This window comes from Theropithecus gelada, chromosome 19, assembly GCF_003255815.1.
Source record: "Theropithecus gelada isolate Dixy chromosome 19, Tgel_1.0, whole genome shotgun sequence".
NCBI lineage: Eukaryota > Metazoa > Chordata > Mammalia > Primates > Cercopithecidae > Theropithecus > Theropithecus gelada.
The window spans coordinates 29,934,989-29,946,625 of record NC_037687.1 but is presented as its reverse complement, the minus strand read 5'-3'; the positions used below and the strand labels follow the sequence as shown (position 1 = coordinate 29,946,625).

General features: G+C 44.9%; 1 pseudogene; it reads right to left on the bottom strand.

The window, feature by feature from the left end:
• Nucleotides 1-5,187: 5,187 nt before the first annotated feature.
• Nucleotides 5,188-5,805, bottom strand: LOC112612457 (annotated as a pseudogene).
• Between the last annotated feature and the right edge of the window lie 5,832 nt (nucleotides 5,806-11,637).

Genomic DNA, 11,637 nt, shown 5'->3' with positions numbered 1-11,637 from the left:
TCTTTCTGCCTTCAGGTCACATAGACACGTCTTTTCGTTCCATGTTCTCGTTTAAAACCTTTTACTGACCCCTCCTCCTGCCCTGCACCACCTAAAGCCCTCACCCACGAGGTGAATTCAGGGCTGTGCGGTTCCCCAGCCTTGCCCTCGTCGGTCCCTGTAGCGCAGGGCCGCAGCAGCAGTCCGGGGGAGGCCGCGTCCTCTGCCTGGTCCTAGGATCCTGCAGACCCCACCCCGGCCTAAGGCGCCGTCGCCCCCCACCTCCCTCCTCCTCGTGCCGGGCCCTGCTCGTCCCCAGGTCTCTTCGCAGTCATCGCTTGTGCGTTAGGGAGGTGCCCGGGACCTGTCTGGTTCTTGCCTGCCCAGCTCCACCCCTTGGAAATGTGCTCCTCCGGGATGCAGGCGTCTTACTCCAAACCCTCCTGTGAATGTGTGGGCTAAAAGGATCAGGAGACAGAAAGAGACAGAGAACTGAGAGAGAAATAGAAAAACGAGAGGAAAGAATGAAGGAAACCCGTAAACACATGGCAAAGTAGACTATGGGTGAAGAATTTGCAAAAAGAAGTTAGAACGAAGGAGTTGAGAAAGTAACAGGGAAACAACTGGAGAAATGTAGAGAAAAGCTCGATGTCCAGCAAGCTGAAGGACAGCAAGATAAAGAGAGAGCCAGCAAAGGGGAGGCCCCTCAGAGTGGGGAAGAGGAGGGATTTGGAGCCACTGAAGACAGAGCAGGATGATGGTGGGACAGCGAGAGGGGCAGCTGGTGACAAGGAGAGCAGGGGGAGGCCTGGGCATCTGCGGGTGCCAGAGAGTGAGGACAGCGGGTTATAACAAGGAAGAAGGAATTTAACAGGGAGAGCCACGGGGCAGCAGAAATAACATGTAGATTTCGGACAATGGAAAGATAGGGGAGAAAGACGAGTATGGGGCGAAACAAGTTGCAAGAATGGAGGAGAATATATGGAATTGAAGGATTCGAGGGAAGAAGGGGAGAAAGAGCAGGAGAGGAGAGAGGCAGAAAATAAGGAGCAGAAACCCGGGGGGAAACGGAAAAAAAGCTAGAGAGACACAGATGAGAATGAGAGATACAGAGTGAGGGAAGGGAACAGTAATGACGAAAGAGGGGTGCAGATGAGTGGTGGGTTGATTGTATGTGATAATTGTGACATGTTGATTTCTCTCTCGTGATAAATTTAAATTTTGTTTAAATTTGAGAATAAGAATTGCAGGCCGGGCGTGGTGGCTTAGGCCTGTAATTCCAGCACTTTGGGAGGCCAAGGTGCGTGGATCACAAGTTCAAGAGATCAAAACCATCCTGGCCAACATGGTGAAACGCTGTCTCTACTAAAAATACAAAAATTAGCCAGCATGGTGGCAGGCGCCTGTAGTCCCAGCTACTCAGGAGGCTGAGGCAGGAGACTGGTCTCGAACTCCTGACCTCAGGTGATCTGTCTGGCTCCATCTCCCAAAGTGTTGACTTTACAGGCGTGAGCCACCATGCCTGGTCTTGATTCATTTTTTAATTTTTGTTTTTAATTTCTGTGGTTGAATTGTAAGAGTTCCTTATATTCCTAATCACATACGTAATTTCACAGTTTTTCCCTTGGAATCTTTAGTGTTTTCCACATGTAAGATGATATCTTCTGTGAACACAGAACATTGTACTTTTCTTTTTCTGCTGCTTGGCATTTATTTCTTTTTCTTGTCTAATTTCTTTGGTCAGGATTCCAGTAATATGCTGAATAGAAATAGCAAAAGCAGGCTTCTCTTTCCTGATCTTAGAGGAAGAGATTTCAGGCTTTCACCATCAAGTATGATGGTAACTGTGAGCTATTCCTAAGTGGCCTTTATTATGTTGAGGTAGGTTTCTTGTATTTTTTTTTTTTTTTTTTTTGAGATGGAGTCTTACTCTGTCCCCCAGGCTGGAGTGCAGTGAGGTGATCTCTGCTCACTGCAACCTCTGCCACCCAGGTTCAAGCAATTCTCCTGCCTCAGCCTCCAAAGTAGCCGGGAATACAGGTGCACGCCACGGCGCCTGGCTAATTTTGTAGTTTTAGTAGAGACAGGGTTTCACCATCTTGGCCAGGCTGATCTTGAACTGCTGACCTCATGATTCACCTGTCTCAGCCTCCCAAGGTGCTAGGATTACAGGGGTGAGCCACTGTGCCCGACCGGATTTCTTGTATTCTTACTGTGTTGAGTGATTTTATCACAAAAGAATGTGTTCACTTTACAAATGTTTGCTGCGTCAAGTGAGAAAATCATGTCGTTTCCCCCTTTAATTCTCTGAATGTGGAGTATTACATGGATTGATATTCGTGTGTTTTACCATCTTTGCATTCCAGTAATAACTCACATGTCATGGTATACGACCTTTTAATATGCATTTGATTTTAACTTGCTAGTTTGGGGGAGGTGTTCTGAAAATTATTTTCCCCATCCATTGGGGATATTTTTCTATATTTTGTAGTAGCTTTGCCTTGCTTTGATGTCAAGGTAATGCTAGCCTAATAGCATGAGTTTGGAAGTATTCCCTCCTTTCCCTTCTTTTCAGGGTTTGTTTGTTTGTTTGTTTGGAGACCAAGTCTTGCTGTGTCACCCAGGCTGGAGTGCAATGACGCGATCTCGGCTCACTGCAATCTCCACCTCCCAGGTTCAAGCAATTCTTCTGCCTCTGCCTCTGGATTAGCTGGGACTGCAGGCACCCACCACTACGCCTACTAATTTTTTTTGTATTTTTAGGAGAGACGGGGTTTCACTGTGTTAGCCAGGATGGTCTCAATCTCCTGACCTCATGATCTGCCTGCCTCGGCCTCCCAAAGTGCTGGGATTACAGGTGTGAGCCACTGCGCCTGGCTTTTTGAGATTTTTTTTTTTTTTTAAGTTTAAGGACGATTAGCTTTAATTGTTCTTAAAATGTATGGTAGAGTTGGTAGAGTTCTCCACTGAAGTTACCTGGTACAGGACTTTTCTTTTGAAGAGGTTCTTGATTATTGATTCAATCTTCCTACAAGTTACAGGTCTGTATCTTTTATATTCATACTAAGTATGTGTATGTTATGTGTTTCCAGAAATCTATCCATTTCTTCTTTATTTCCTTTGTATAGAATGAGTTGTGATTCCTTTTTGATTTTAGTTTTTTAAGTCAATTTTTGTCAATTTTCTTGAATTTGTCAAAGTATCACCTGTTACTTTCACGACTTTAGTGCTTTCTATTCTCTATTTTACTTCTTTCTCTTTTAGTCTTTATTTCCTTTTTATGTATGTTTTTGTTTAGTTTTTTCTTTTTCTACTTCGTTGAGGTATAAGCTTGGGTTGTTGATTGGAAACTCTTATTCTGTTTTTATGTAGTCATTTTCAGTTATAAATTTCCTTATTAGGAGTGTTTTTGTTGCATCCTATGAGGTTTGGTGTGTTGTGTTTCCTTTTTCTCTACCCTCCAAGCTGATTTACAAACTATGTCGCTGTTTCTTTTTTTCTTTTTTTTTTTTTTGAGACGGCGTCTCACCCTGTCACCCAGGCTGGACTGCACTCGCATGATCAGCTCACTGCAACTTCCGCCTCCTGGGTTCAAGTGATTCTCCTGCACAACCTCCCGAGTGGCTGGGATTACAGGCACATGCCACCACGCCCGGTTAATTTTTGTATTTTTAGTAGAGACGGGGTTTCACCATGTTGGCCAGGCTGGCCTCAAACTCCTAACCTCGTGATCTGCCTGCCTTGGCCTCCCAAAGTGCTAGGATTACAGGCGTGAGCCACCGCTCTTGGGCTTCACTTTTTCTTTCAATAATCCCAGTCAAAAGAGACAGAATGTAGTCTGTCATGCAAATGCCCAACAAGCCAGAACAGTGGATTTAAGTTTTACTCTTTTCTTTTGTCCCTAGAAGAAAATAATGAGAGAAGCATACTGCCCTGTGCTGGGGAGGCAATGGGATGGAGATGAACAAATTTCCACAAACTTTCCCACCCATTCAGTCCAATTTTGCATCGGTGTTCATTGAATACTGCGGCTCCCTTACTGGTTTCCAGACTTTTTTCGCAAAGATATTTTTGATGAAAAATTTTTTGTTAAGTTGGTGTCTCCATGAGGATATGAGGGCCTAGCATTTGCTAGTCTGTCAACTTCCTGGCTTTACTTTTTATGTCTTATTTATTCCACAAACTGTGTTTAGAGGTCCAGGGATTTATTTCAAATCATGTAGGAATCAGCAAAAGAGACACCATTACTTTTATATGACAAACAAGATTTACCCTCAAATTTTTATATGGCACTGCTATTCATATTTAGCACATTATTGTTTTTCTTCACTAATAGGACCATGCACAGAACTAGGCAGCAATCTCTATCTGGCTTTGTTTTCAGAACACACATCTCTGGCTCATCATGGTTGCTCATGTTTGTAATCCCAGCACTTTGGGAGGCTGAGATGGGTGGATCACTTGGGGCCAGGAGTTCGAGACCAGCCTGGCCAGCATGGTGAAACCCCCTCTCTACTAAAACTACAAAAATTAGCCAGGTGTGGTGGTGCACGCCTATAGTCCTAGCTGCTTGTGAGGCTGAGGCACGAGAATCGCTGGAACCTGGGGGTGGAGGTTGTGCTGAGTCGAGATCATGCCCTTTCTTTCTTTTTCTTTTTTTTTTTTTTTTTCCTCCTTCAGGAGTATGTTTATTGTGTTTGAGATGATACATCAGGTGCTGTCTGAGCTACAAAGGGTAAAAGGAAATCCTCTTATTACAAACAGACAAAGGTAAAAGGTAAAACACTTTTCACAACAGCATGAACCACATACTCAGAAACAGATCTGGGTTTAATACAAATGACATAATTCCTAGTCATCTACAGCTACTTTTATCACTTCATGCAGATAATGAATTAGGCTAAAATGCACTATAATATTTGGTAGATTTCAGGACCAGTATCCTTAGTACGTCACAAAATACATTTTGATATCCCAGAGAAGCAAGACTTGCAAGTAGGCATTTTAAATATAACTAATCTACAGCTGCAAAGTTCTACTCTTGATCGCATTTACCTTTTTGGGCAGTCTCCCAGGCTCCAAAGGATAAAAGCAGAGTAGAATCACTGTAACATATACACAGAAGTTCATATCGTAAAGGCTATAAAGTTTTGCAGCACAGTGAGAAGATGCCTTCTGCTCCTTCACACTGCATACGAATTATGTGAATTATGTTGTGTATCTCTTGGTCCGCTGTCTGGCTATCCTGTCGTGTTCTGTGCTGTTGGTCACATATGGAGTGGCTATGCTTCCATTCGAGGATCTGCAGGGTTGCAATCTGTCAAAAGGGAACAAATGGACAGCAAAACCTTTGAAATAGTCAAAGCGGGACTCCAGTTGTCTTTAAGGATGTCCAGACAGATGACTCCCTGACTGTTGATGTTGCAGTGATAGATTCTGATGTGGAAAGTAACCTTTGGTGGCTTAAATGGATAATCTGATGAAAATGTGATATCCAGAAAAAACACACCACCTTCATATACAGAACCCGGTGGACCAAGTATAGTTGATCTCCATTCATAAATGTTATCTCCTGAGGCCCAGCACTGCATTTAGGAGAAGGATCAAGGGTTATTTGAGCTAGCTCCTTCTGAATTCTTTTAGCACTAGTGGATAACTTAGCAGTGGTTTTGCTAGAGAGTTTGGTGTTTTTTCTTCTGCTGGGTGGCAGAAGGTTTTCTTTCCTCATGTTCTTCAGCCTCTGGGGCGGCTGGGTCTTGTTTGTCCACATCTGCCACTGCTGATGCTGGGGCTGTCACCATCGGACCTTTGCCTATCACTGGACATCTTGGTAAGTTATCGCTTGGAAAACTTGGCCGCCCGCCTGGCCTGTTCACACGCCACTATGGTGTGGGGGAGGAAAAGAGAAAAAAACTCTTCCTTAAGGAAATGGAGGCAGCTGTGGCGGGGGAAGAGGGGAGAGAGGGAAAAAAAGAAGCCGAGGAGGCTCTGACCGGGGAATGTGGAACACTGAAAGTCAGAGGGGGTTGTGCAGTCAGATCGCGCCCATTCTTTAAGAATTGTACTCCTTTTGTATTCTTAAACTTTAAAGATCATATTTGGGAAGTTTAAAATAAGTATTTTTGTGTAATATTTACACATTTCAATATTATTTACCATCTGTACTCAATTGGAAACCTATTGGTCATTATATTTTTTTTTTTTTTTTTTTTTGAGACGGAGTCTCGCTCTGTCGCCCAGGCTGGAGTGCAGTGGCGTGATCTTGGCTCACTGCAAGCTCCGCCTCCCGGGTTCATGCCATTCTCCTGCCTCAGCCTCCCTAGTAGCTGGGACTACAGGCGCCCGCCACCTCGCCCGGCTAGTTTTTTTGTATTTTTTAGTAGAGATGGGGTTTCACCGTGTCAGCCAGGATGGTCTCGATCTCCTGACCTCGTGATCCGCCCGTCTCGGCCTCCCAAAGTGCTGGGATTACAGGCTTGAGCCACCGCGCCCGGCCGGTCATTATATTTTGTAGATATCTCTTCGAAAAGCATGATGGAATTCTCGTCAACAGAGCAAGGTAATACAGGAGAAGGTTTCTACATAGGGATGTTGGAAAGACATAAAAGTCATCACGTTGGAGATTTTTGCTTCCCAGAAATTAAGAAAGATAATCATGACTGAGTTTTAGTGGAAAGAAGATGAAAGAAATGGCCACGAAACATCCATAACAAAAACCAAAACGTTTACTGATAGTACAGAGTGATATGATCGAAGGCATGCTAGAAACAAGCCTATTAAAGATCACTTGGAGTAAGCTTTCATTCGCATCTGCCTGAACTGCACGTATTTCAGACCAAAAGGAAAATTGGTAATCCAGTGGAGAAGTCTATCAACAATGCCTCCTCAGTTTCAACAGCCCAAAGAATTTCTTGTAGGCTCCAAACCCATATTTCTCATAAGTATGGGAATAATTTCCTCCATTCTTCATTATTCACACAAAAACGTAAGAGAAAAACCTTGCCAATGTAATGAGTTTGGCAAAGCCTTTAATTGTAGGTCACTTTGTAAATACTTCTAATGATTAGTGTTTGGCTTATTGGACACAGCTTTGAAAAACATGAGTTTGGTCCTCCCATCATAATCTACCTAAAAGGTAGGTACAAATCAACACATTTGATAGGTTGTTGGGAACAAGCCCCCCCAAAATCTGGCCATAAACTGGCCCCAAAACTGGCCATAAACAAAATCTCTGCAGCACTGTGGCATGTTCATGATGGCCATAACGCTTCCGCTGGAAGGTAGTGGGTTTAGCGGAATGAGGGCAAGGAACACCTGGCCCACCCAGGGCAGAAAACCACTTAAAGGCATTCTTTTTTTTTTTTTTTTTGAGACGGAGTCTCACTGTGTCTCCCAGGCTGGAGTGCAGTGGCGCGATCTCGGCTCACTGCAAGCTCCGCCCCCCGGGTTCACGCCATTCTCCCGCCTCAGCCTCCCAAGTAGCTGGGACTACAGGCGCCCGCTACCGCGCCCGGCTAGTTTTTTGTATTTTTAGTAGAGACAGGGTTTCACCATGTTAGCCAGGATAGTCTCGATCTCCTGACCTTGTGATCCACCCGCCTCGGCCTCCCAAAGTGCTGGGATTACAGGCTTGAGCCACCGCGCCCGGCCAAGGCATTCTTAAGCCACAAACAATAGCATGAGCGATCTGTGCCTTAAGGACATGCTCCTGCTGCAGTTTAGTAGCCCAACCTATTCCTTTAATTTGGCCCATCCCTTCATTTCCCATAAGGGATACTTTTAATTAATCGAATATCTATAGAAGCAATGCTAATGACTGGCTTACTGTTAATAAATACGTGAGTAAATCTCTGTTCAGGGTTCTCAGCTCTGAAGGCTGTGAGACCCCTGATTTCCCACTTCACACCTCTGTATTTCTGTGTGTGTGTCTTTAATTCCTCCAGCACCGCTGGGTTAGGGTCTCCCTGACTGAGCTGGTCTCGACTATAGGTGAAATTAAAAGATGAAATTGTATCAAGACAAAGAAAATTGTGGTTGAAATTCTTTGTATACTGGGAGAGGAAAAACTGGCAGTTCCATGGCACAAATCAAGAAATATTGATAAAGTAAAGATCACTAAATTGGTCTATGTAAAATTAAAAATATCAGTCGGGCACGGTGGCTCATGCCTGTAATCCCAGCACTTTGGGAGGCCGAGGTGGGTGGATCACCAGAGGTCAGGAGTTCAGATCCAGCCTTGACCAATATGGTGAAACCCCATCTCTACTAAAAATACAAAAATTAGCTGGGTATTTTGGCATCCGCCTGTAATCTCAGCTACTAGAGAATCAGGCAGGAGAATCGCTTGAACCCAGGAGGCAGAGGTTGCAGTGAGCCAAGATCACGCCATGGCACTCCAGTCTGGGAAACGAGTGAAACTCCTTCTAAAAAAGAAAAAAGAGAGAGAGAGATAATGGACAGTGTTGTGGAATGAATGTGTCCATCCCAGAACATATATGTTGAAATTCTAACCCTCAATGTGATGGGATTAGGAGTTGAAGACTGTGGGAGGTGATTAGATCACCAGAAGGGAACCCTCAGGAATGGATGCATGCCCTTAACACAAGAGGCACCGAGCACTTGGTTCCTTGTCTCCCTGCTCTCTGTCTGCTTGAGGCCACAGCAGAAGATATATCACCCAGCTACATCTGGACCACATCGGCTGCAAAACACGTCGTTAACCTTGGCAAAGTAAACTTTCTAAATTGAGACCTATTAGATTCTTTTGGTTCACAAGCTCATGAACACAGAAGAAATCAAGATAGAAAACAAACGATCTAGGCCGGGCGCGGTGGCTCAAGCCTGTAATCCCAGCACTTTGGGAGGCCGAGATGGGCGGATCACGAGGTCAGGAGATCGAGACCATCCTGGCTAACACGGTGAAACCCCGTCTCTACTAAAAATATAAAAAATTAGCCGGGCGCAGTGGCGGCGCCTGTTGTCCCAGCTACTCGGGAGGCTGAGGCAGCAGAATGGCGTGAACGCGGGAGGCGGAGCTTGCAGTGAGCGGGAGATCGCGCCACTGCACTCCAGCCTGGGCGACAGAGCGAGACCCGTCTCAAAAAAGAAAAAGAGATGCCTCTTTAAGCAAGGACCTGTGTTGTTTGAGTGGCTAATGGAAAATGAAGGGTGACATGCATGTGGAACTGCCTATTGCACACTGGAGGTGAAGGACAACTTTCCCGTCCTTTCTTTTCTCAAGACATTTATTTAGAAAACTTGTAACTGTGTTTTCTCTGTCTTCTTTGTTTTTTGTTTTTGTTTTGTTTGTTTGTTTGTTTTTAGACGGAGTCTCTCGCTCTATGGCCTAGGCTGGAGTGTAGTGGGGCGATCTCTGCTCACTGCAACCTCCTCCTCCCTGGTTCAAGGGATTCTCCTGTCTCAGCCTCCCGAGTAGTTGGGACTACAGGCGCAAGCCACCACGGTCAGCTGATTTTGTGTTTTTAGTAGAGACAGGGTTTCATCATGATGGCCAGGTTGCTGTTGGTCTCCTGACCTCATGATCCGCCCGCCTCCGCCTCCGCCTCCCAAAGTGCTGGGATTACAGGGTTGAGCCACCAGGCCCGGCTTCCTATAATTCTTAAACTGGAAATTACCTAGATAGCTAATGTCAAATAATAACCTTAGATCCTAAATTATGACAAGTTTGTTTACAGGCATGTAAACAAAATTACATTTACCCGGCTAATTTTGTAGTTTACCTGGATTATTTACACACAGAAAGAAACCCTGTGCTAGCTGATGTTTAAAGTTATTAAAGTTTAGTTTTTTGGCCGGGCGCGGTGGCTCAAGCCTGTAATCCCAGCTCTTTGGGAGGCTCAGGCCGGCGGATCACGAGGTCAGGAGATGGAAACATGGTGAAACCCCGTCTCTACTAAAAATACAAAAAGTTAGCCAGGCATGGTGGCACGCGCCTGTAGTCCCACCTACTTGGGAGGCTGAGGCAGGAGAATTGCTTGAATCTGGGAGGTGGAGGTTGCAGTGAGCCAAGATCTCGCCAGTGCACTCCAGCCTGGGTGACAGAGCAAGACTCCGTCTCAAAAAAAAAAAAAAGAAAAAAAAGAAAAAAAAAAGGCGGTTGTTTCGTTTTTGCGGGAACTCTGATGAAACAGGCATTTTAGGTAAAAATGATTATAATTTTATTCTGACATCAGAGCAGAACTTATGGTTAGAGAAGATGGAGCCATATTCTTCTTCCTATTATTAAATTGTTTTTAAATTTTAAACACCACACAATGTATGTATGTGTTGTGTAGTAAAAGTCTGAAGAAAAGTGCATTTATGCGTCCCCTTTCCTGTCCAGCCTTCCACCCGTTCCCATGGCTCAATGGGGAATCACTGCTGAGAGTTCTGTGGCAAGTCAGCATAAGTCCTGCAGAAATATATTCAGACATCATTTTGAGATTTTAGAAAAAAATCGTTGATGAATGCGCCTGTCGCCCAGACTGGAGTGCAGTGGTGCAATCTCAGCTCACTGCAGACTCTGGCCCCCAGGTTCAAGCGATTCTTGTGCCTCAGCGTCCAGAGTAGTTGGAGTAGTTGGGACTACAGGTGTGCGCCACCAAGCCTGACTAAGTTTTTTTATTTTTAGTAGAGATGGGGTTTCACCATGTTGGCCAGGGTGGTCTGGAACTCCTGGCTTCAAGTGATCCTCCCTCCTCAGCCTCCCAAAATGCTGGGATTACAGGCGTGAGCCACTGAGCTCGGCATGAGAAATGTTTTGTTGCGGTATTTTATCCTACAAGTTTTGAAAATTTCCATGTTTTGAAGGTAGGAAACAAGAGAGCTTGCTGTTTTTCATCTTTTTTGGCGCATTCTCTGAATAAAGACACATGAGTCCTTCCCAGTTGTTCGCTGTTACCGTGGGCGCCCCGCTGGCTGCCTGTGAGTGTGCTGATTTCACTACATGTATCCGGAGGGTTCCTGCAGGGGGCGCTATTGAGAAACTGATGGCTTCTTCTAGGATGTGGCATTTCCTCTTTTCTTAGATCTGGGAAGATTCCATCCCTACTCCCAGCTGCAAAAGCGCCCTCTCTGAGAACACAGAGAGCACCATGTGTCCTGCAGCCTCTGCATTTCAGGCTCAAGCGATTCTCCCAGCTCAGCCTCCCAAGTAGCTAAGACTACAGGTGTGCACCACCATGTCCAGCTAATTTTTGTATTTTTGGTAGGAACAGGTTTTCAACATGTTGCCCAGGCTTATTTTGAATTTTTGGTCTGATTATTTCTAAGTCTCTGTTTTGTTAATTTGTGTTTAATTTCTTGGGATCATCCATGTTTTCTCTTTGTATATCTGGTTAAGGTCTGTTGGAACTTCAGCAGTTCAGAAATCAGCCAGCTTTCATGGTTTTTGGTGTCTGGCTTCAGTGAGGAAGGACACTCTCCAATCAGGCTGGCTAGAGATTCCTGAGACCTCTCCAGATTTTTCTCTATTTTCATTTTTTAATTAATTAATTTGAGACTGAGTCTCTGTATGTCACCCAGGCTGGGGTGCAGTGGCACAATCTCAGCTCACCACAATTTCTGCCTTGCAGGTTCAAGTGATTCTTCTCTCTCAGCCTCTTGAGTAGCTGGGACTACAGGTGAGCGCCACCACACCTGGCTAAGTTTTGTATCTTT